Below are 5,915 nucleotides of genomic sequence, written 5' to 3'. Positions count from 1 at the left end.
CCTCACAGAGCACTTGGAAGTGACACATATTTGTAACAGAGTTGGGGCCACTGTCTTGTGGATGGAGTTGGAAATCGGCTAAAACATCCTGGTAAAATTTAGAACCAGGCGGCTTAAAGCCCCGGGCTAAGTGATCTACGAAAACAACAACCTCTCCTTCTCGAGGTGTGGGAGGGCATTCTTTGCCAGGAGCCCTCCAATGGATGGTATCTTTGCTGCCTAAAGCGCCAATTAGGACTAAATCGTCCAGTTGAGCCTCTGTGACGCGAGAAGGAACCCAATTGCACTCATATACTTTCTTGGCCATGATAGAATCTACAAGGTAGAAGATCCTGGTTCAAAAATGCATTTGATCAAGGTACGCTGGTATGTGCACTCTTAAACCAGAGACAGAACTATCTGAACCGGAGTTTCATGAAGCAACCAACATCTGGCGGTTCAACAAGGGGACTAATGGCATATACCGGTTTGGAAAAAAATTCTATAAGGTTAAACCGCTTGATCTAAGCATTGAAAAGCTGAGATTGCGGATGGACAAGTACGCAGAAACAGGCTTCACAAGATTTCTTTACAACATTGGATCTGAAGCAAGTTCAGAAAAGAGATAAATACTTAGAGGTTCAAAAGGAGCAGTACCGAATCTATGAGCAAAACGTTCATATAGATCTATGGTTTTACGATGCATAAGTGAAGGCAAAGGTCAAACAACTATCATTGCACAGAATAAAGATTTGCGAATTCATCTAAAGATCTATCGCATGAGCAAGAAGCAGACGATGAATACTGAAGAACTGTGAAACCCTAAAACAGATCTGCGGGGGAAAGGATAGAAGGTTTACGAGAGCTGCGGAAGACGCGGAAGGTTGCCGCGATGCTCTGGTGCGCCCAGGTTGATGCAGCGGCCAAGGTTGAGGCAGAGGTCGACGGTGGCGGCGGAGCTCTGAAGTCGGGAGATGCGAGGAAGACGAAGCAGAAGGGGAAGAAGGGAAAGAGAAAGAAAATGACCCTTCGGTCCTATTTATAAGGCAAAAAGACATGTGTCAGGCGCGACAATCAAGGGGCCACGAAACGGAGCTGTCTCCTCGATTTCCGCAGATATATTAAACAAAGAAGCATAATGGATATCTTCGTTATGACAGGTGACGTCACTCCGGTTTACAATAATCAGAGAAGATGACACCATGGCGGTTTACCAATTTATGAGAAGACGTTGAAGATGAAGTTTTTGTTAAAGGATTGACATGAACCCGTTCAAATCAATCTGGGGCCTAATGTTGAGGATATTACTGCTGGGCGTAAACTGGCCTATCTGGGCCGGGTCAACTTCATCAGTAGTTCCAGAAGTGATAAAGCCCAAGAAGGCAGATGAGGGCCTAAGGCCCGTAGCCGGTTCAAGACTTGTAGCTGTAAACCGGAAGTTGTATATAAGCTTGTATTGTAAGTTAGGAATAAGGAGAGACCAACCCGGATACGAATATCGACCGGTGTTGGGACTCTGTGAACCGACGGGTGTCACCCGTGTATATAAGGGGACGACCCGGCGGTGGTTTAAGGACAACAACTCGAGACATAGGCGAAGCTTGTTTGCTCCCTAGTCATCGAAACCCCATCAATTCCATCACAACTAGACGTAGGCTTTTACCTTCATCGAAGGGCCGAACTAGTATAAACTATCTTGCGTCCCTGTGTCCGCTTTAACCCCTTCAAGCTAACCCGTCGCGATGGCTCCATGACTAAGTCCTTTCTCTAGGACATCTGCCATGACAAAACCACGACAGTAATCGTTCGGCCACCCGAAGTCCTCAGTATTCGGCTCCTAAAGATATTAACAAAAAGAGTCCGGAACCGCCCGGTGTGCGATCGGACGCACTGAAGGATCTCATGGAGCAAGCGGCCATCTCAGAAGCACATCGTACGCTAATGGGTACGGTGATTGAGAGGATTTCATCCGCCGAACGCGGGTTGTATGAAGCTTTTATGAGTCTGCTAAAAGGCTTTGAGGTACGTGAAATAGTGTATGTTTTTGATAGTACCGCACATGTTAGGTGTGCCCTATGCAGATAGTAGCCCCTGAGACTCTGGTTGCCGTCGAGAATGGCGGCAAACAGAGGATCATAGTCCCAGGTAATAATCAGGCCGCCTTTATGTGCAGGTGGCTAAAGGTCCGGTGGCTAGCCGGACTGATGAGTTTGCCGAGCTGAAGCGGCAATTTGATGCGGCGGATGCCGACATCGTGCTTGTCAACCAGCGGCTCGACGAGGCACAGGGTATGTGACTTCTCCGGTGATCAACACATAGTAAGAGGAGCATGATGCTAGTATCGTAATGTGTTGTGACTGCAGATGGAGATGCCGTCGTGGAGACCCTTCGGGCGGAACTCACCCGAGCCAAGGAACAAGCCAGGAATAGTGATGCAGCCGCTCTAAAGGCGGTTGAAGAGCTGAGGGCCGAATAGGTTACACATTGCCAAAGCAAACAAAAAACTGCCAAAATGGCCATTGAGTTGAAAGATGCCGCCGACCGTTACCAGCCTCTTGAAAAAGAAAGTCGGGCGAAGGCGACGAACCTTGAGAAGGCCATGGTAGCAGCCAAGGAAGCCCGATCCAAAATTAGAGCGGCGAAGGAGTAGCTGCGTCAAGCTAGAGATATCGCGGCTGGGAAGCCCTTTTTATTGCGGACGAAGTTCGGAGAACCGAAGTATGCCCCTCTTGATCAACTATGGATTTCTGCAGACACATACGTGGATTTGGTGGCAAGTGCTACTGATGCGGCCGAGTACTTCAAGGATCAGAAAGATCGTGAAGTGGAAAAGCTGTTTTGGTCACAGTTCCATGTACCAGTGCATCCGCTGCTATTGAATGAGCGAATGGCCGAATGGGCCGAGATCCATAGGTTGTCCGGGCTTGCCATGAGGTCTGCTGTGGATCATCTGTGGCCGGAATGGCCCAGGCCGAATAGTTATTTTAGTTTAGTGCAACAGTTCCTTGGTGCTGTGCCGCACATCGACGCTATGAAGAGGTCGTCGTGCATAAAGGGTGCGCGTATGGCACTTGCCCGTGTCAAGACATACTGGGCAGAGATGGAGGCCACCGCTATTGCAACCCAGAGTCCGGCCGTAGGCCGAGTATCTGTCGAGCACTACTTTGAAGAAGTCCTTGAAGGCGCGAGTTCAATAGAGGCTCAGTGCTCGAAGAATATAATGTTCTAGTGACATCTATTCCCATTGTAAAAACAATGTTTTATTGAATTATGAAGGCTATGTTTATACTTTTGCCTGAAAGTATTATGATGCCTCCTGTGCGGCCGTTTATGTATATATGTATGTAACCTGAAAGTTTGCAGTTGTCGGCTTCAGCCCCCACGCATATAATGCGGGGGTGTTCGCAAAAGATGTGTATTCACACTTGATCCAACGTCTTGGTCCATTAAGGAGGTGGTAGCGCAGCGAACGAGGCAATCGGACTATATTGCTTTAACACTTTCACTTAGCCATAGGAGTTTGACGGCGGGACTACTAGATAGCCCCTGGTACCTCTGCGCTCGTCCGAATACGGGGCGCGTACGTACATGACCGGGAAATGGCCCTTCGTTAATGCGGAGGAATCCCAAAGATTCCGCTAAGTCATCGAGTAGTTGACCAGTCTCGCGCTTTATCATGATAGTCAGTTTTCGGCTTTCCCTACTGAGGTGCTCATCCGGATGAACCAGGGCACAATCGCAGTAGTTCTCCCAGTGCTACCTTAGCCGATATAGCAGAACGTAAGGTACCAAAACATGGGAGCCAGGAAAACCCAACATTTGACCAAAGACATGATTCGGAGCTGATGCATATAAGGCCAAACTCGCGACACCGAACACTCCCCAAGGTATTCAGTCTTTATAACATATGCCGGGTTGAACAATGCCCTTAGTAATAAACCCCGAATGTCCAGGTACGTGCAATATTCTGACGTGGTGAAATGCCAATAACGTCAACATCCTTCTCGGTTGTAGTGAGTATCCGGAGGATGTGAACAACAAGAGACAGTAAAAAAGGTTTACACAGGGTCTTAATCTAAAAAGAAACCTTTGATCGGGTCCCTGCTGCACGTATGTGCCTGTGTCTCCGTTGTGCCGTGTCCTGGATGGGTGTAGCACGATTGTTATCTGTAAAAGAGAAGAACTTAGGTGAAAGTTGTCGTGCCAAAAAATTGGTTATTTTCAATAAACCATTAAAATTCAAGATAATTCAAGTTGAGCCGAACTAGCCCTGATTACACGCGGGAAGCCCCTGGTGCCGTCTATGAGGGTTTAACCATCAAACCAATCTCAGGTTTATCTAGCGATGCACCGGACTCGTCTAACCGTGTCCGTGGTCTTGACCACCTGTCATTTATTCTGATTGGTGAGGCCGTCTAGTGCTCGGCTGTTAAAGCCGCCGCACGTTCTTCCGCGCGTAGATAACACTCAATATTTCCACTAACTGTGATGATGCCACGTGGACCGGGTAGTTTAAGCTTGAGAGAAGCATAATGCGGTACTGCATTAAAATGAGCGAAAGCCGCTCTTCCAAGTAGTGCTTGATTGCCGCTTCGGAATGGAGCGATGTCGAAGGTTAACTTTTCGCTTCGAAAGTTGTCGGGAGAACCGAATACAACCTCTAGTAATAGAGAGCCCGTACAGCGGGCCTCTGGGCCTGGTATTACTCCCTTGAAGGTAGTATTACTGTGGCTTATTTTTGTCGGGTCTATCCCAATTTTGCGGACTGTGTCCTGATATATCAGATTTAGACCACTGCCGCCGTCCATAAGGACTCGTGTGAGATGGTATCCGTTTATTATTGGGTCTAACACCAAGGAAGCCAATCCTTCATGCCGGATGCTTGTCGCGTGATCCCTGCGATCAAAAGTGATCGGGCAGGCCAACCAGGGGTTGAACTTAGGGGCGACGGGCTCTACGGCGCGTGTGTTTCGGAGTGCATGTTTGCTTCTCCTCTTTGTCACGTGGATCATGTTTACTGTTTTAACCTCTAGTGGGAATTTTTTCTGTCCCCCAGTGCTTTGCTGGCGAGGCTCGTCCTCGTCTTCATTTGGTGTCTCCCTCCCCTTGTGTTCGGCGTTTAGCTTACCGGCCTGCTTGAAGACCTAGCATTCTCTGTGGGTGTGATTTGCAGGTTTATCAGGGGTGCCATGAATCTGACATAGTTTGTCTAGAATCTTATTTAGGCTGGACGGTCCGTCTCTGCTGCCTTTGAAAGGCTTTTTCCACTGACCTGGTCGAGAGCCCCTGAATCCGGCGTTGACCGCCGTATTATCTGGGCTGTCTTCTTTATTTTGACACTTGTTTTCACTGCGTCATGGTTTTCCATTGCCATCCCTGACTTCGGATGTGCTTGGGTCGCTGGTGCTACTGCGGGCTAACCAGCTATCTTCGCCCGCGCAAAAGCGGGTCATGAGGCTTGTCAGGGTTGCCAATGTTCTCGGTTTTTCTTGGCCGAGGTGTCTGGCGAGCCATTCGTCTCGGATGCTGTGTTTGAAAGCTGCTAAGGCCTCGGCATCCGGGCAGGCGACGATTTGGTTCTTCTTAGTGAGAAACCTATTCCAAAGCTTTCGGGCTGACTCTCCGGGCTGTTGAATTATATGACTTAAGTCGTCTGCATCCGGAGTTCGGACATAGGTCCCTTGAAAATTAGCCCGAAAAGCATCCTCGAGCTCCTCCCAGCTTCCAATTGAGTTTTCGAGGAGGCTTTTCAGCCAGTGCCGAGCTGATCCTTTAAGCTTGAGGGGCAAGTACTTGATGGCGTGGAGATCGTCTCCGCGAGCCATATGGATATGGAGGATAAAGTCCTCAATCCAGACACCAGGGTCTGTGGTCCCGTCGTATGCCTCTATGTTCACTGGTTTGAATCCTTCTCAGAATTCGTGGTCCAGCACCTC

The sequence above is a fragment of the Triticum urartu genome, chromosome 3 (assembly GCF_003073215.2).
Source record: "Triticum urartu cultivar G1812 chromosome 3, Tu2.1, whole genome shotgun sequence".
Taxonomy (NCBI): Eukaryota; Viridiplantae; Streptophyta; class Magnoliopsida; order Poales; family Poaceae; genus Triticum; species Triticum urartu.
The sequence above is the reverse complement of the archived record's forward strand: the minus strand, read 5'-3'. Positions refer to the sequence as shown.